The sequence below is a fragment of the Impatiens glandulifera genome, chromosome 1, assembly GCF_907164915.1.
Source record: "Impatiens glandulifera chromosome 1, dImpGla2.1, whole genome shotgun sequence".
Classification (NCBI taxonomy): domain Eukaryota; kingdom Viridiplantae; phylum Streptophyta; class Magnoliopsida; order Ericales; family Balsaminaceae; genus Impatiens; species Impatiens glandulifera.
This window is the reverse complement of record NC_061862.1, coordinates 107317003-107338400: the sequence shown is the minus strand read 5'-3', so window position 1 is coordinate 107338400 and position 21398 is coordinate 107317003. Positions and strand designations below refer to the sequence as shown.

General features: G+C 31.3%; 1 pseudogene; it reads left to right on the top strand.

Annotated features, from left to right (window-relative positions):
• The first annotated feature begins 13016 nt into the window (after window positions 1-13016).
• LOC124939698 lies at window positions 13017-13837 on the top strand (annotated as a pseudogene).
• Window positions 13838-21398: the final 7561 nt, after the last annotated feature.

The window sequence follows — 21398 nt, the reverse complement described above, 5'->3', positions numbered from 1 at the left end:
TTCCTTTCACTTGCCACGTACGTGCCATTGGTTTGGGATATAACCAAATTAGATTCACCAATGACTTCTTGATTGGTTGCCCCTTTTTCATTTGCCAATTTGAGACCCGAGAGGAATGCCTCATATTCGGCCCAGTAATGGGATAATAGAGTTTTATTGATATTGGATTGTACGTCCCTTTCGGGTCAAATAACAAAATCTCAATTTTGTAACCCTACTTTCCAAAATATTCGTCTAACATCAGTTTCCATGTGTCTGATGTTATACTCATAATTCCCTTGTCAGGGAATTCGAGTTCGTCTTCTAACTCAACAATGATAGGTTGGTTAGCGAGGAAGTCTACAATAACACTTCATTTGATAGATTTCTATAACGTATAGGCTATGGCATATTTGGATAACATCATCATCCATTTGATTTGCTTAGGTGACACAAGAGTTTATTGGAACAAGAAGTGTATCGAGTCCAGTCTTGATACCAATTTGATGGGGGTGAGCTTGCATGTAGTGTCTCAACCTTTTGGTGACCCATGTTAATGCCCAAAAGATTTTCTCAGCTGGAGTGTAATTAAGGTCACACCGACTCATCCTTTTACTGATGTAGTACACAACTATTTCGAGTTTGTCCTCATTTTCTTAAGCCAACAGGATTCCCATGCTGTGTTTGTTATAGTAAGGTATAAGATGAGAGGAATACCGACTCTAAGCGGCATGAGTATGGGAGGGGATTTTAAGTAATCCTTTATTATGTCAAATGTTTGTTGATAATTTCATTCCATATAAACTTTTGGTCTTTCTTCAACAACTTACACATCAGATTGCTTGTCATAGTAAGCTTGCTGATTATTCCCAAGAAATCCTAGAATCCCTCTTTCGTTTTGAGGGACTGACATAGCCGTGATTGCTTCTATATTAGAGGGATCGACTTCGATTTCCCTTTGTGTGATTAAGAAGTCTAGTATTTTATCAGTTGTGATTCCAAAGGTGTATTTCTTTGGGTTGAGTCGTAGTTGATATTTCCTATTTTTTTGTAGGATTTTTCCGAGGTTTTGGACATGTTCCTCTCGATATTTTGATTTGATGTTCTTGTCGTCGACATATACTTCCACTCCCTTAAGAATAATGTAATGAAGGATCGTAGTGGCTGCCCTTTAATAAGTGGATCCTGCGTTCTTAAGACCGAAAGACGTGAAACGATAACAGAAGGTTCCTAAGGCATTTCTACTATAGGTCTCAATTGTTGCTGGTTGATAAGGAATTTGGCTGTCTGTTGCGCAGGTTGAGCCACGATGAACCTACACTCGACCAGCCTTCGCTCGACCAGCCTCCTGAACTGACCTAAAAGCACAAGGAAAAATAAAGGGAGTCTGGAAAAATTGGATAAAAGGGTTACCACTTCTTCTAGGTGTCCGACCAGTCACAACGCTGTTGATACAATTGACGTTTCCTTCAATCCAACTGTTGCATTGACTAGTCTCATGGATGGTTTATAAACCGGTCGCGCCCGTCTCCTGACTCATCTCCAAACCGAGCATGACACCCCTCCCATGACTAGTCATGTAGCCTCCACCCTGACCGGTCTAGTTGTTGTCAACCAAACCATCATCGCTACTCCTTCGATAGGCCATGTCGCTACCACCATGACTGGTCATGTTGTTGTTTTTCCAGCCAGGCTCACCTCAGCCACTACGGCATGTGACGACATCCTCACCCGACCTCTCAAATCCCCGATAAGTCGTGGACCATGGGAAGAAATGAAATCGCAAATCTGGCGGACATTCAGAACCAAATTCTCAAGTCCCACGCCTAGTTCTAAAGGCATGAACTTGTCATGACCAATGACAGGAGTGAGCAAATCATTTTCCAATTCAAAATACGATTCAAGCAAGATTGGAACTCATTCGACAAAGCTGAATACGAGAAAATTGCTCTATGGTCGGTTAATGTCATGAGGGAGTTCTATAAGTGCCCCAAAACATATGCCTACACTACACAAACAAACGCAAACCGAACATGGAAAACTAACAAGGTTTGGGGCAAAAAACGGTTCCGCTAATGGAGGCAAGCTCAATGTGGATCCTAGCCTAAAAATTAAAATGCTCGAACACTCGTTTCAAATCGATCTCCCCCTAGAAATTGTAGAGGGATGCGTCAACGATTGGAAGCGAGTTCTCGTCGATCACTTCATGGGAACCCACGGAGCCCGAAGCCCAAGCCATTGCCGACTAAGATTTCATTTTCATGTTCAACTTATGTTTCAAGCTTGCCAAATAGAATGAAGAAATGGACATCAATAACAAACCACCACAATCCAAACAAGTGTGGGTGAGACTAAGAAACATCCCACCGCACCTTTATAATATCAAAGCACTTTCATACCTCACCAGACTCATTAGAAATCCGCTTAAGATTGATCCCAACTTTGACTCGTTTGAATGGGTCACGTTTGCCCAAATTTGAATTGAGATCGACTCAAAGAGTACAAAACTAGAATAATTTGAGTTACGGTGTCGGAATGGAAACATGGCCACCATTGAGGTCATGTACGAGTAGCCGGAAAAAGAGGACGGGGAAAAACAAAAGAAGCCCGTGGCCACCCCGAACAAGAGAATGTAAAGGTGGTCAAGAAATCCTATATCGAAATTCTCAAAGCAAATGAAAGCCACAACGAACACGTGAACGAGAACCAAACCGATCCCAATCCCACCGAGCCTGAAATCGATGCCCTTTTCCCACTAATTAGGTTCAAAAAGCCCGACGTTGACGTGGATGATAGTGAAAACCAAAGCATCTCGAAAATCATGAGCTCTGAAACCAATGAAAGATGCAACATTGTCAAAAAAACCACCTTAAGAGAAACAACTCATACGCTCAACTCCAAACTCAAGCCAAAAAGGAAAAAAGTGACAAGAGAAGCTAGCGATGACGAAGAAGCCAAAACTCTATCTGGAAATATATTCCAAAAAGACCTAAGGGTGACAAGAAAAAAGGAAAGAAAGAACAAGGGCAAAGAAAAGAGAGACAAGTCCGAGGAAATCAACCCCTATCGTCTTATTTTAGTTGATTGATTGTTAGTTTCATTCTTTATTCACTTTTGTACTTTGATTTCATGTATGTGTGCGTTTCTTAGGCCAACTGTGAATTTCTCATGGCCATCACGTGTTGACTTTGAGCAAATTGTTGTAAGCTCAATTTTAGCTATTGTACTCCTTTTACCTTTTTCAGGTCTTTTTTTTTTAATTAATGGCGTAAGCTATTTCTTAAAAAAAATATTAATCAAAACTATATAAAGATCTTTATTTTTTTTTATTAAAAATTATATCCATATAATTGTAAATAACTTATTCACTCAATATATTTTGATTGAAAATAAACTCTTTATTATTTTTGTGTAAATAGTCATAATTATATTAGTTTATACACTATTATATTTTCAACTTATATTTCAATTAAATTTATAAAATAAAAAAAATTAGAAATTTAAAACTTATTAACATTCTAAAATCATGTATATTATAAGTCAAAATTTATTTTCATCTTACTTTTATAATATATATATATATATTATTTATCTACGTTTTAAGTTTATTTTATTATATTAAAATAATATATTTATTAATAAAAATGCATGGTTAAAAGTATGAAGACTTTTAAATACAATTTTTATATACCGTAATTAAAGGTAAGAGTTTTAACGTCGATTATATATACGCATAAAAGTAATGCGTGTTATATAAATATTAACCAATAAAGTAATATGTATATATATATATTATTAAACACAAATAATACTGTAACCCGCATGAATCGTTCCCCATAGCTTAGCACGTGTCTGGATGACATATAGTAATACGGGGAATATCGCGAGATGCCTCGAGTTTCGATTTGTTTCAACCTTAGTTTGTATTCCAGAGAATCTTTGTTTTAAAAGAAAGTATTATTTTAAAAGATTTTTAAAATTACCCGGAGCTTTAAGAAATTAATCATGTAAAAATAATTAATTTTGTTCAAACTTTAATAATTTGGGGATCAAATAACAATTTGGTTAAAACCCGGTTTAAATTAATCAAACATAACTAATTTAAAATATTATTTATTTGAAATCAGAGTCGCCAAATGATTTTAGAAAAAATTAGTTAAAAGATATATATACGTGTATAAACGTATTTTATACTTGAGTTTTTATAAGGGGTTCGATTTTTGGTTATGCTCGGAAAAGGGCTATCGCGTTATGTCCTTCGCGCCCTTCAAATGACGGTTTTAATATTAAAATAAAAAAGTTTGGCTATTAATATTTATCTATAACATTTATTTAATTGGTAGTCTAGGGTCTTAAACAAGGATATGTTTAGATTGCGTAAATAATTGTACAAAATTATTTAAAAGAGCATATCTACGATTGCGTTGATATTATACTGAGTAAAAACCTTGAAAATATCAGAAAAATTTTAGAATTTAAAAATAAATTTCAAACGGGGCCTTAGCCAAAATATTGGTTTTGAAAATATCCCGAAAATATTTAAATATCATTTTCTGACCTTTGGGGATTATTTGAAAATGGATTGGGGTTCTAAAATTACAAAAATAATTTTGGATTTTGAAAAGTGGAACCAAATAGGCCTTAGGATCGGAGTCCTAGGGTCTGGGTTCGGTTATAGTAAGCTAGGATCGAATGGGCTCGATCTAGACCGGGGTGGTCTGGACTAGGGCTCGGGAGCATGGGTCAAGGGACCGGAGGGCCAGTCTTGGGTTTGAGAGGCTAGTTCTCGAAATTAGACTACTCGGTCGAGGGACTGAAGGAGTTAGTTCTGGGGTTCAGGTTGTTCGGTCCTAGTTTTGGGAAGCTTTGTCCCAAGTCAAAACTCTCGGTCCGAGGTTAGAAACTTCGGTCGGATTGCTTGGCCATTGCTCAAGAATACTGGTCTTGACTCTTGATCCTAACTCAAGAACACTGATCCTCGGTCTCGGTCCTGACTCAAGAACACCGTTCCTTGGTCTCAGTCCGGATCGAAGATCCTCAATCCTCTTTCTCGGTCCCGGTCCTATAGGACTCGTCAGGGACCGAGTGTTCTTGAATTGATCAAGAATTGCAAAAGCTATAACTTTTGATACAAATCATGGATTCATGATCTGTAAGTTACAGATGATTCATATGATCATGAAGAACAAAAGCCCTAACCTTAATCACGATCAATCAATCTTTACAAAGATCATTTATTAAAAATCATTTTAGGTCAAAAATTTAGATCTTTTGAAATAGGCCATTTCAAGGTCTGAGTTTTGTTTTATTAACTTTAAAATGATGAATATAGTTGAACACAACCAAAACAAGAACATCATAACAATTCTATAACAATTTTTGAAGATGAAATCCATATCCAAAATTTTCAAAAATACATTTTGATCAAACATGATCGGGATGATGTTAAAGTGATCTAGATTTCATCCTAACATGTTTTGCACATATTTGAATAAAAAAATCAAGATTAAAGCTTAAGAACATTAATTTTTAAAAACCCATATTTTCAATTCAAAATTTTGTTTTTTAGTTTAAGGTTGATTTGATTAAATATCTTCCAACAGAAAGTTCAAATAACATCTAGGGATTGATTATAAACAAAGAAATCATACAACAGAACCCTAGAACAGATCAAACCGATCAAACTTAAAAACATCTAATTTTCAACCACAAATTGTAATTCAAAGGATCTGGATGCTTGCAAAAAATTGGAGAACACTCCTTGGATGTATTGGAAGCTTTTAAGAAGTCTGGATCAAAGGTTTGATCGCTGGAGGTTGTTTTCACAAAAAACAGTTCTTGGACGAAATTTGAATCTTTAATTTCGATTGTAATCTGATTTATTTGTTTGGTTATTTTATAAAGACACACCTAAGGACTATTTATAGTAGCTTTAGGTCGATTGATGATGCTCAATTCAATTCTAATTTGATCATCACAGATCTTATCCCTAATTATATCCTCAGTTGTTGCAGCCTAGTTCTAGGGGAAGACAATACTAATAGGCTTAGGGTTATTATAGGAGAGGATAAGGCGAGCAAGTGAATGAAAAAAATTAGAGGATAAGGTGGAGAAATGACGGAGTTATCCCTTTTGGAAGGATCGAGGAAGTTCGATTGTGATTCCAGCGAGCTCCCTACATCGGCGAAGAAGACGCCTAAAACGTTGTCGTTTTGGTTTTGGTTTAATGAACACAAGAGGAGTGATAGGGAAGAGAATTTGAGAGAGGAAATGGGGAGGGAATGATGTGTCATTATATCATTAGTTGGAAAAAAAGATAAAATGGTGAGGAGATAGAGAAGAAAGATAATTATGTTATTTTTCCGGCCAATCAGATTGTGCCACATCATTCCCTCCCAATTTCCCTCCCCCAGTCATTTCTTATGAACGGGTCGTTAAGCGTTTCTTTGGAGCTCCGTCTGTGTATGAACGATAGGGCAAACGAGGTTAGCGACCCGTTAAATGATCATACATGGACCGGGAGCGCGAACGTTTCTTTATAGCGGGCAAACATGGATGATTCCTGGGCGCTAGACAAAAATCCAACGCTGATCCGATGGCTCAGGATCTTATTGCTTTTTAATTTTCCATTTTCGGCTACACCCAATTATCAGTTTTATTATTTTTATAGAAGGGTTATTAGAAAAAAATTTAACCATTTTTTTGCGTTTTTCTTCACCAAAAATTCGACAAAAAATATTTTTGGAGAAATAATAAAAATTATATCCATTATTTTTATTTTTGGATATTTTGGGGGTATTTATTTAATTGTTTTAAGCCATAAATTATACATAATTTATGTTTAAAATCATAACTAAATAATTTCAACCACTTCTTCGGTTTTAATTTGGATAAAATAAATACAATAATTTAACCTCAAATTATTTTTATATTTTTATTTAATTTTTCTAATTTGGGTTTAATTATCATAATAATTAATTCTAATTTGATTTTTAATCTTTTTATGAATTATTTTAAATTTAAAAATTTAAAATATTATTTTATTATTATTATTATAAATAATATTATTATTTATAAAAATGGGGTATGTCAAAATTTTATACTTACAAATAAATACTTACAAGCCATATTTTATATATTTTAAGGAAGATTTCATAATAATTATTAATATTTTAATAGGTATATATACATAAGATTATGTCTACATATTATTTAATGATGTAAAGTATCTCAACAATTTAAGGAGACTACTTTTATATTTACTTAGTTTATATTTATATATAATACATGTTTTAACAAATTAAAACTTAGCATTAAAATTATATAAAAATTATATAAAAAAATTTAAATCAATTATATTCATTTTATATTTATATAATTATTTAAATAATTTATATACATATTTAATAATATAATACATTTATAAATAATATTAGTAATATATTTTTAATAACTCGACTTATCACTTAATTAAATATGTTAAGGACTTAATTAAAAATAAGTATATTTGATAACACATATTTATAAACACTCCTTTTTTAGACTTAAATGAAAACATGTTAAAAATAATAAGCTAAAATATGAAGCTTATTTTAAAAGTGGAAAAAACCTAAAAAAAAATCATAAAAAAACCACACAACTTTTTTAAATTTAATAAAATTACTGTTATATATATAAAGTCGTATTATTTTTTTTCTCATTACAAGTATAACAAACTTTTATTTTAATTTGTTTGATCACAATTTATTTAATTATGTTTACGATATTATTTTCAAATATGATTATATTTAAACTAATTATAAAATAGAAAACAAAATATATATATATATATAAATATATATTCGTTAGTCTTATTTATATATATATATATATATATATATATATATAATTTAATATACTAGTTAAAAATATATGATATTTATTTTAATTATTTTTTATTTAATAAATTAAATTATATACTTCAATATATTAAGTTTATTATATATATATAAGGATATAATAGTCTTGATGTATTTGTTCATATATTAATTTTAAATATTATCAAAATAATTAAAATATTAAAATACTTAAATTTTATATGTTTCTGTTTGTTAATTTAATTTTTTATCTCTTGATAGTGAAGTTATTAAATACTTAAAATTCAATATTGTATTCAGATATTGATTTTCAGTTTTATCAAAGTAATTTTTTTTATATATAATATTAAAAAAATATTTATTATATATTATTTATTGATTATTGATTATAAACTCTTTATCATTTAACTTTTATAATTTTATATACACAAATGTTTTCAAACTTATTTTTTAATTAATTTTTAAAATAATAAAAATTAATAAGTCTACTTATATCTTTATTAATTTCTTAAATAATAAAAATTAAGATTTATTGATAAGACTCGTGTTTGCTAATCTTAATAAGACTTTTAAATATGATTTTTATATACCAATTAAAGTAAGAAATTTAACTACGATTTATATGTAACGTAATTAAAGTTAAAACTTTTAACTGCGATTTTTATATGCCGTAGTTATATGTAAGACCTTTAACTGCGGTTTTTATATACCGTAATTAATGTAAGACTTTTAAATGCGATTTTTATATACCGTAGTTAAATGTAATATTTTTAATTACGGTTTTTATATACGGCAATTATAGGTAAGACGTACTTTTAACTGCGATTTTTATATATTACAGTTAAAAAGTAAGAATTTTAATAGTTAAATGTAAGACTTTTAACTACGATTTTATATATCGCAGTTGAATATAAGACTAGTTATATGTAAAATATTAACTATGGTTTTATATACCGTCGTTAAATTTTGTCAATAATAACACCTTTTTTTACTTAGTATTCAACACCTTTTTTTTACTAGTATTAATTTAATTTGTGAATTATTAAATATAAATGAGTAGATATAATACATTTATTATATTGATAGGTTCAAATAAAAAATATATAAAACTAACTTTCAATAAAAAAAATATATAAAACTAACTAGGGAAGGTTAAAATTAGTAGTATTATAAGTTATAGTATATAATTAACTTCAAATATTAAACTACCTAGCATGTATCCCGTGCATTTGCATGAGTAATAATATAAAAAACCGTGAAAAAATATTACGATAAAATTTTTATGGACGGGTCAACTCACAATCCGACCCAAGTATTCATTTACTCTCACATATATCCAAATTAACTACAGCTCTCGACCCGGCAATCCGGACACTTTAAAAATTAAGCATCATTATATATATATATATATAGATTAGTTAGTTAAAAAGTTGAACTTATATTGTTAAAATGTCACGCGTTTATCAAATTTTGAGTTGAATTTAAAATATAAAGTGTTATTAGCCTAGTTGGTTAAAAGGTTGTACTTGTTTTGTTAGGTTGCAAGTTCGAACCATACCTATAACATTTTTAATTTTATTTTTAACTGTTTTAAGTTTATGGGCGGGTCAACCCACAATCCGATCTAAGTATCCATTTACTCTCACATATATCCAAATTAATCACAACTCTCGACCCGTCAATCCAGACATTTTATAAATTAAGCATCATTATATATATATATATAGATTAGTTAGTTAAAAAGTTGAACTTATAATTTTAAAATGTCACGCGTTTATCAAAATTTGGGTTGAATTTAAAATATAAAGTGATATTAGGCTAGTTGTTTAAAATGTTGTACTTGTTTTGTTAGGTTGCAAGTTCGAACCATATCTATAGCATTTTTAATTTTATTTTTAACCGTTTTAAATTTATGGGCGGGTCAACCCACAATCCGACCCAAGTATCCATTTACTCTCACATATATCCAAATTAATCACAGCTCTCGACCCGGCAATCCGGACACTTTAAAAATTAAGCATCATTATATATATATATATATATATATATATATATATATATATATAAATATCTTTGAATCACATACCAAAAACTATTTCATTATAATTAACATTCAAATAAACAATATTTATACTCTCATTTTTCTTAAAAAAAGATATAATATATTTTTAAGAAGATAAAATAATTTTTATTAATTTATTTAATGGTAAATATTGAAAATCAATAGTGAAATCCATTCAAAAAATATATCAATACAAACTATGACATTAATTTTTAAAAATATTTCAAATAAAAAAAATAAATTCAATAAAACATACCATTATCATATTATGCCCAAAAGAAATATTAGAAGTAACAAAACATCACATCCAAACACATACATCTTACACTCAAACATCAGAAACTTCGTTACTATTGGGGAGATCATAAAATCATGAAGCTAGGAGATTGCGTGTTGTCTTCTTTGTATGAGCATCTTTCTAGACATATTCGAACATAATTAACTTCACTATAGATTATGTAACTTCTCTTTAGAGTATGTTTTTCTAACCCTTTCGCTTTTCTCAATGTGTTTGATTTGGTCCTCAACATACGTTTTTGATCTTTCGAATACCTTTGTACACGATAAAAATTGCTCAGCTATTTTTTTCTGGGACCTCACTTGAAATACTATTCTTTTGAAATAAATCTAAAAACCTTTTAAAAAATAAATTAGACTTTATAGTCAATCATTTACATTCCCTTTCGAATTCGAGCTGAGATTGAGAATAAAATGGTAGGTTGTTATAGGTAATTTTTTAATATTTTTAATTATTAAGAACAAATCTTACGACGAAGAGTCACTACATAATTTCTCTCACAAAATTAGGAAAAGAGAATTTTGATGTATGATCATATATTTTATTTTGCGGGCTCAATCCTTCGTACACATTGAAAATGACATCGACGCTATACCCCACACTCTCGTCTCGTTAGACGGTCTTTACTACTATATTTTTGGCATTTTTAAAAAAAATATTTTTACACTTTACTCCTTATGCATTTTATACACACTTTAAATTGTTTATCATGTTAATCCTAGTACTATGTTTGATTTTCTATTTGCGGTGAACCGTTTATCAAAGACATGGACTAAGATTCCACATATCATATCATGACTCTTGTGATGTTTGTGACAACAAAATATATATATGTTAATGAAAAACATAAAAGAATATATAAAGTATATTAGTCATAAATTTATGATAGACACTCATTTTTCACTCTCTAAATAAATAGTTTATATATTTTAATAAATTTTAAATTTATTATTATATAAAATCCATATACGAGATTATTGCACGAATTATTAAATAAATAATTATTTTTGAAGACATCGTCGCGAAGATCGAATTCCAAAAATAATTAATTTCAGTCTGTAAATAAATAATAAGATATATAATGAGTTAGATTTAATAATATAACTCATTTTAAAATATTAATTTCGAATAAAAAAATATAAATGATATATTGATACATGGATGAATTTTGGTGAGTTTATTTTACAATAGTGTAATTTTTTATTTGTCTTGTAGGTATGTTTGGAAGAAAAAAAATCAACAGAAAGGCCCGATCGAGGATTAAATCGAGAGCGACCGAGAGCCCGGATGAACGAATATTCTTCGTGTTCTTCAACTAGTTTTTCCGAAAATAAGGTCAAAGTAACGTGAAGACTCTAAAGATTTTCAAAACGCGTCTTTTTACACATTATGACTCTGAATTGAGCTCTATAAAGTGTTTTATCACCGTAAAGTGTATAAAATTTGAATTTGGCAGCACATTCAAATTAAAGACAACCACCAATTTCACAATAGAGTAGGAAGCAACGGTGGTCACTTAGAGCCATTTTTGGAACTACAACCGTTGTACTAGGATTTTTTGGTTGAAAATTTTAAGGTAGTTTATAAATACTATTGTTAATCTGCCCTAGAAAAAGAAGCATAAACTAAGTTTCCCTTGTGAAATTGATTGAGTGTTCTAACTACCATAAACTAAGTTTCTACTTGTATTGAGTGTAGCTCCTAAGGATATCCATAATCATAGTAAGGAATCATTTCCATTCAATTTAAAATTTACATTTCTAATTTTAAATAAATCAATATTTAACTATCTTTGAGTTATTTGATTGTGTGATTGTTTGATTGATGAATTCATCGAATATTATTGAAACTAAAACTATTTAGAATTTTTTTTGTCAAATTCATTAATTAAATTCAAATTAAAAATGTCCAAATTGATTAAAATGTTTTAATTTATTAAAATTGTGTTATAGGACAATGGCTCAAGAACATGCATAATTTGTATAATAATTGATTTAGGAGTTTACAGCTCCTAAAACCTCTTTTATATCAAAATAATTTTTTTTATTAAAGTGATTTATATGTTTTCTTTAATTTTAATTATCAATTTATGTTATGGGTGTTATTCTAATTATATATTATTGTTACTGCAATGGAAACTGACGTTTTAGTCTAAAATATTTCGATTTTGGATTGTTTTGAGTATTGTGTGTTCTTAGTTTAGGTCATCTGAGTTGTCTTGACATGGTTTTTGATAGAGGATTGGAGTCTTTGACATGGTTTTTGATAGAGGATTGGAGTCTTTGGCGTGGTTTCCAACCAATGAAACAACCGATGATCATCGATGATCAATTTTCTTAGCTTTCAGACTGAAAATATAGCCATGACATGGTTTTTTTACCTAGAAAACTAGTCATGGCTAGGTTTTCGACCGATTCTCTAAATGTAAAAATAATAACTAGCGGTTTATTAAACCGTTAATTAGTTAGTTTGGTTAATTAATTAGTATTGAACTCCTATATAAAGGATATATGTAATTGTTTGAAACAACTTTTCAATAATACAATTTCAGTTTACACTTCTCCTCTTCAAGATTTTAAAATGGTATCAGAGCTTCAAGGTTAAAGATCTTGAAGAGTTTTCCGCAACCTCTGTCGTGGCTGGAAGAGCCATTGACGGAGGGTTTTATTCTATATAATATTAATATCAAAGAAGAGACTACTTTGTTACTGTTTATTTGAAGGCCAAGAAAGTGAAATCACTCTGTTAGAAAATTGCAGTTGGTTCTTGTCTATTTATCTCAAGAAGGAAGACATTATTGGTGTGCACTGGAGGTTTTCGAATGGCTGAAGAAGAAGAAAGAACAATGATTGATCTTGAAGAAGAAGAAAGAACAATGACTGAGCTACACGAAATGGAAGAAGAGAGAGATGAGGCAAAGGGATATGAAGACGAACAATATGACCGGAACCGCTAAACAATACCCAGAGTTCTCAAGATTGTTAGTACGAGGTTGTCTTAAAGAGATTTCACCTCCCTTCTACTCGTCAGCCCCTCGATTCATCGCACTCTCATTTCTTATTTCTCTCTATGGCTGGTTCTTGATTTTCATGAAATGACCAATGTTGGTGATCGACTTGTCTCTGCTTTATCTCTGCCAATATTTTCTTGGAAGTGCGGAGCTTATAAATCTGAATGGTTATCAAAAAGATATCTAACAAGGGAATCCAAGCTATCACAGCTACATGTCCAAATTTGAAAGTATTTTCCATCTACTGGAATTTGAGGGTTACAGATCAATCCATAAAGCTTTTGTTGAAGAGCTGCAAACGCATAGTTAATTTGAACTTGAGTGGATGCAAGAACATAACGAAAAGGCATGAAAATTATTGCTGACAACTACAGTAATTTGGAGCATTTGAATCTCACTCGGTGCATAAAGTGTCGTTTCTATGCACTTTAAAGCTTTACTGATGATTCTTATAAAGTACTATCTTCATTAACCCAACTTGGATTCTTGGACTGGTGCTCAGAATCTAACACTGATGAGGGACTCCTTTGTATTGACAAGTGCATAATGTGGTCTCTCTCAATTTAACATGGTATGTACATATCATTGATAAAGGAGAATCGGGTGGGTGGATAATGAGACAATGGAGTTAATGGCTTCTCTTGGCGATTGGGTTAAGAAGTTGATCGAAGGGAAGAAGGAAATAGTATAAGTGAACTTACGGATGCGATTCCTTTGTAATCGAAAAAAAAGTGGTTTGTTGACAAGATTCGTCAATACCAAAAAAAAATGCTAAATTGACTTCTTTGAAATATATGTCGATGCAAGGACGGTTTTATCGAATCAAAACAAAATGAGATTTTGAAGTTCTTAAAGCCGTGGAGAAAGATTCTCTTGCAATTGCCGAAAGAAATGAGTTTGTCGACCTGATTCGGCATACCAAAAAGAATGATAAATTGGCTTTCTTTGAAGAAAAAAACGAAAACTGCAAAGGTTGAAAGCTGGTGGCTAATGAAGAAAAAAAATTCATGATGATTATTTTGGATTGGACTAACGAAGATTGAACTATCTATATTGGGTAGTTCGAAAAATGGAGTTTTCTGAATTGGGCTTGCTAGGCTGTCTGTTGGGTAGCTGGAAAAAATGGAGCTTCCTGAATTGGGTTTGCTCGGCTGTCTAAATTGGATAGCTAAAAAATTGAAGTTTGCTGAATTGGGTTTGCTGAAGACGATGGCTGCATGATCGTAGCTTGATGTTTAATCGACTTGTTTTGTCAAGGTGAAACTTTGTTTCTACTACGTTTCTCCTTGAAGGGAGAATGTAAAAATAATAACTAACGGTTTATTAAACCGTTAATTAGTTAATAATTGATTAGTTAGTTTGGTTAATTAGTTAGTATTGAACCTCTATATAAAGGATATATTTAATTGTTTGAAACAACTTTTCAATAATACAATTTCAGTTTACACTTCTCCTCTACAAGATTTTAACACTAAAGGAGCGACCGAGAAATAGTAACTTGGAAGCCATCCGACCAACAAATCTATGTAACAACCAAGAAAATTAGAAAGGTCTATGTTTTCGACTGAGTTTTTCTAGCTAGGCTGACATTCTACCAAGAAAATTTGGCCGCGACTGAAAAATTGAGCAATCCAACCGTATTTTCCAGCGTCCTATCGAGAAAGTGAGCCAATGACCATATTTTCTAGTACCCGACTAAGAATTTTTGCGCGTCCAACATACGGATGAGAATTTTAGCTACCAACTGTGTTTTCAAGCCATCATCTGGTTTTCGATCGAGAAAACCATCCATGATCTTATTTTTTATCACATTTTTCACATGCACGGACAAAAAACAGGCAATTGACCCAGATTAGTCCAGTTTGGCCTTCATGGCCTGTTTGGTTGTTTGTTTTGTTCGTTTGGTGTATTTTATTTATTTTTTTACATTAATTAATTGATAAAAATCCAAAAAATATAAAACACATGAAAATCAACCAAAACATACCAAGTTTGTGAATATGGTCTCGTTTGGTCGAAAACTTAACTTTTCTTTAACTTAAAAAAGTCCTAACTTTTAAACTGCCTGTCCAAATATTATGAAATTGATATATTTACCATCACAAAAATATTTCCAATTCTAATGTCGAGTTTCATAATTTTCTGAGCACTTTGAATTTTTTGACAATTTCTCAACCACACTTTATGAACATTTTGAAATGTTTACAAATTATTATAACACATGCCTATGTATATTATTTATATCTAACACTTTTTGTTTTGTATAATTTTATATTTGTAATACGTATATTCTTGGATTATTTTCTTTTTTATGCTTATCGCATTCATTTATATATATTGTTTTGTCACTATCGTCATAAGGACCACATAAATGTGGGCAGTCGTCCATAGCAATAAAACTAAAATCCTAGGAAAATAAAAAAAAACGGTTTAAAAATTAATAAAAATAAGGTGTAAAATTAATATTTTCTAAAAAGTCCAAAAATATAGTGGTAGAGACCATTTAACTAGATGAACGTTTGGGGTATAATGCTAAGACCCTTTTATACACGTAACTAAGCATCGGACCCACAAAATAGAATATTTGATTCTTGGTGTTAATATACCTTAATTATATTTTCCTAATTATGTGAGAAAAATTAGGTGCCACTCTTTGTCGTGAGGTTTTATTCTTGAAATCGAAGAAAAACTAAAAAAGTCTTATGCTAAAAAGACCTATCTTAATAAAAATGTCCCTAGTATTGACATAAGGGTTTTTCATTTTTAAATTCATTGGGATCGAGCCCGCGATAGATTGCCTACGTAGTTTCATAACAAGGAGAGATTATGTTTGAACGTAGTTCAAGGTTGTGTGTTAGAACGTGATTGATGTTTGAGTTTTATTTTTTTAGGACCAACCCTACTAATAGGTTGTCTACATATCTCATGAGAAGAGAATCAGGTCCGAACGTAGTTCGACACATGTGAATTTTCAAAAATCATTTTTTCATTTTATTTTAGTTTTTATCATTTTTATTTAATAAAAATACCCCTAGTATTTGCATAGGATTTTTAGTTAGAAATCATCTAAACAATTGGTATAATCTCATGTTTTGTTTGGAAAAGTGGACAAGATACACTTTTCATCAATTCGAGTGTGTCTACCCTAGACAAAGTATCTCTTGAGTAAGTCAACGTTGAATGTTATTCCTCTCCGTATAGGATTGCCAATCGAGTTGAACCATTTGATAGAACTTTCCTGACGAGGTATGGTTATTCTCATGGGACTGAAACTTTCCGTCTAGTATCTATAAACTCTTTTTGTTAGACGTTTAAGAGAAAGAGAATAATTGTTTGCATCTTTATTCAATATATTAAAGGTATTTATACTTGAGTTACATTAGCAATATAAGGAAACTATAATATAATATAATATATTATAAAATATAATATATTATATAATATAATATAATATAATAATATAATAATATAATATATTATAGAATATAATATATTATATTATATAATATAATAATATATCAATATAATATATTATTATATTATATACACTAACAACCTCCCTAAAGCTCAAGGTAGAAGAGTGTTGAACATCTTGAGATTGGAGACTAAATCTTGAAAACGTTGAGGAGGATGACATTTGGTAAAAATGTCAGCAATCTAAGCTTGCGAAGAAATGGGAATAAATTGTATTGTACCATTAACGACATGATGACGTGTCAGATGACAATCTATTTCTATATGTTTGGTATGTTCATGAAATACATCATTATGAGCAATCTGTATTGCACTATTATTATCACAGAAAAGTGGAATAACAGCGGATGAAGGAACACCCATATCTTGAAGTAACCATTGTAGCTAGAGAAGCTTAGAGGTAGTATCTGCAAGAGCACCATATTCAGATTCTATACTAGAACGAGTAACAACAGTTTGTTTCTTACTTCTCCATGAAATGAGAGATGTGCCAAGAAAGAAACAATAACCAGTAGTGGATTGACGATTAGTTGGATCACCTGCCCAATCAGCATCAGAGTATGCTCGTAACTCTAAAGGAGAAGAGTGAGCAAAATGTAGTCCATGAAATAAAGTTTCTCTAATGTATCGTAATATATTAAGAACGACAAATAAATGAGTTGTACGAGGAGATGACATAAATTGACTCACGATATGGACAGCATATGCAATATTTGGCTGAGTGATAGTAAGATATATAAGACTACCAACTAGTTGTCTATAAAGTGTTTCATCACTTAGTGGAGTACCATTAGTAGCAGCCAAATGTTCTGTTGAGTCAAAGGGTGTACTAACAACTTTTGTGTCAGTAATACCAGCCCGAGATATGAGATCAGTCGCGTACTTAGCTTGTGATAAATAGTAACCGGATTTGTCGGAAGCTATTTCAAGTCCCAAGAAATAACTTAATTGTCCAAGATCTTTCATTTCAAATTGTTGATGTAGAAAATTCTTGAGATCACGGATTCCATTTGTGTCTTCACCAGTAATTATCATGTCATCCACATAAAATAAAAGTAAGGTACAACCTTGATCTGTTTTGCGCAAAAACAATGCATGATCATAAGAGCTGGATTTGAAACCAAGATTACCAATGGTGTAGCTAAATTTGGAGAACTACTTCTTAGGAGCTTGTTTGAGCCCATAAAGAACTTTGCAGAGTCTACAAACTTTGTTTGGAGGATGATCATACCCAGGTGGAGGTTGAATATACACTTCTTCTGTTAGTTCACCATTAAGAAATGAATTTTTTACATCCATTTGAAATAGTTGCCATCTTTTGCTAGCAGCTACTGCAATGAGGCTAAGAACCGATGTCAATCGAGCGACAGGAGCAAATGTTTCCTCATAATCAATTCCATATTCTTGAGTATATCTCTTAGCAACAAGGCGAGCTTTATATCGTTCAACTGAACCATCTGCTCGTGTCTTAATTTTAAAAACCCATTTATAACCAACGACTGACTTATGTGAAGGGAAATCAACCAAGTCCCAATTTTTTGTCTTGGTAAGTGCTTGCAATTCTTCTGTCATTGCTTGTTGCCAAAAAGGGTTAGAGTTGGCATTGCGAAAAGTACGAGGTTCATAGAGAGAGACAATAGCTGAGTATACATGAAAGTTGCGAAGACGAATAGAAGGTTGACTTACACGATTGGTACGACGAGGAGGTGGTGGTGGGGGTGATGGTGATGGTGGTGGTGGTGGTGGAAAATAAGAAGATTCTTGAATGATATGATCAGATGAGGTATGTGCCAGATTTTGAGATGGAGAAAATGTCGATGTAGGAAATGCAGATGGAGTTGAGTCACATGAGTTGTTAAATGGTCCTACACAAGAAATGTCAGGAAACAGAGGTATGATAGGATCACAAAAAAGTTGAGTAGGAGGTTCATTGATTCTAAATTTAGATATAGTTGAAAACATCTTATGTTCCCAAAATGATACATGACAAGAGATACGAAGACGTTGAGACAATGGATCCCAACACCTGTATCTTTTGTGTTTGATTCCATAACCTAAGAAACAACATAATCGAATTCGAAGTTCTAATTTATTGTATTCATGAGGTTATAATAAAAAAACACATCCAAAAACTTTGAGGGTTTGATAATTCGGAGCTCGATTAAAAAGACGTCCAAAAGGAGAGATGTTATCTATGACAGGAGAAGGAATGCAATTGATAGTATAAACAACTGTGAAAACTGCTTCTCCCCAAAAGTTATCAGGACAAGAAGACGAGATGAGAAGGGCTCGAACAACATTAAGAATGTGTCTATGTTTTCGCTATGCCCGACCATTTTCTTGAGAAATTCCAGGACAAGATATTTGAATAATTATGCCCTCTTGTGCTAGAAACTCTATGAATTTTGTTTCTTTATATTCCATGGCATTATCAGTGCGCAAGATTTTAATTTTGGAGGAAAATTGAGTCTGAATCATATTAGCAAACCAAATATAAATTGAGGACAATTCAGATCTATTACGCATCAAATAGATCCATGTATAACGAGAAAAATCGTCAATAAATATCACATAACATTTTAAACCACCCATAGTATTATGTGGTGCAGGACCCCAAATATCAGAGTGAATCATATCAAAAGGTGCTAAGGAATTAGAATCATTAGAAAAAAAAGGTAAAGTGTGTCCTTTAGAAAGCTCACAAGAAACACAATCAAAAGTTTCAGTCTTAATAGGGCCTAAAGAACCACTAGAAATTAAAGAACTTAAAAGATCTTTAGAAGGGTGACCTAATCGAGAGTGCCAAATTTGAGAAGTGATAGCTCCAACAAAATATTGTGATGGAAGAGATAGAGAAGTGAGTTCAAACAATCGTCCAATCTTACGTCCCGTTCCAATGATTTTATTTGTTTCAGGATCTTGAACAACACAACCATTACTCGAAAAAGTTATGTTAAAACCGAGATCACATAGTTGTCCAACATAAATAATTTAACGGAAGTTTCGGAACAAAAAATGTTTCAGGTAACGATAATATAGAAGTTTGAGCGGTACCAATAGTTTGAACATTCAAAGTAGTATTATCAGCAGTATGAACAACATACGAAATAATAGGTTTTCTAGTGGATGTGAGAAAAGATGATTCAGAAGTCATATGATTACAACATCCTGAATCAAAAAAACATGAGGTAGAAGTACCTGGTGTGGTAGATAACACTAAAGAAGATGGCAATGGAGAAGATGTAGTACCATGATTTGATTAAAGTTTTTGTAAGAGTGATTGAATGTCTGTAAGAGAAAATTTGAGAAAAATGTTCTCTAATTAAGTACATGTGACAACAGCAACGGTAGAGAATGCAAACTTGGAAGACTTCTCCATTAAAATTGAATTAATGTGAACATCAATATTCAAAAATATATACACAAACCTTAAATGACCATAAACCTTAGAGCCTAAGCTCTGATACCATGTTAGACGTTTAAGAGAAAAAGAATAATTGTGTGCATCTTTATTCAATATAGTAAAGGTATTTATACTTGAGTTAATGAGCAATATAAGGAAACTATAATATAATATATTATATTATATAATATAATAATATATCAATATAATGTATTATTATATTATATACACTAACACTTCTTTAGGACTAAATCACATTCTTGGATGTTTAGAGGTTTCACCTTTTTGTTGAATGCTCTAGACATCCGACTCTAATACATCTGATTGTGGCATAGTGCGTCTAATCTATTGTCCTCCATCAAGACTAGTTGGTTGTATCGAGACTTGTACCAATATTTCTCTATTACATAGTCCTCAAGAATTACTCTCAAGGCAGGGAACTCAATATCGATTGGTTGTATGATATCAATTCCATAAACCAATGGGGGCCTCACTCGTTGATGTTTGGATGGTCGTTCGATATCCTTAAAGGTTGTAGGGAAGCTTCTCATTCTAGTCTTTGTACGTCTGAGTCATTTTCATGATGATCGTGTTGACGTTCTTGTTATCCACTTCTATTACTATGCTTGTTTAAGGACGATATGTCGACGACTTGTCATATTTAATATAGAATTTTTTGAGGAAATTAAATGAGAGATTTTTGAATATGTTAAAAAAGCTTGAGAAAATGATGGATGTCAAAGCTTGTATTACAACACAGCATAAATGATGCGAGAGAGAAATTTTTTTTAAGGATAACAAGAAGAGAGAGAAATGTAGGAAAGTGGAGAGGAGAGAAATGTTCAGTTAAAAATACTAAGATTTTTAACTGAAAAATGCGCTAAAATGGAGATCATATTAGCTAAACATGAAGTTAATGAGCGCTGAACATGGAATTCATATGAGCTGAATATGAAAAATTATTTGAAGAAAAACTAAGTTTTTTTAACTAAAGAGATACTGCTGAACATGGAGTTTATGAGCAATGAACATGAAGTTCATATGAGCTGAACAAGATTTTTTTTTTTTAAAAATAAGTTTTTTTCTTTTTTTATTAACTGAAAAGGGCGCTGAACATAGCTATGTTTTTACAATGCCGTATTTTTTTTTTAACATTTCAGCTTAATTTTTTTTCTACACAAGTTCATGTTTTTACAAGACCATGTTCATTAAAATTTTCAATTTAGAAAACCTTCTCTTTTTTTAACACAAGTTAATGTTCTTTATTTAAAAGAACATGGTTATGTTTTTACGGGATATGATCCTGTTCTTAAATC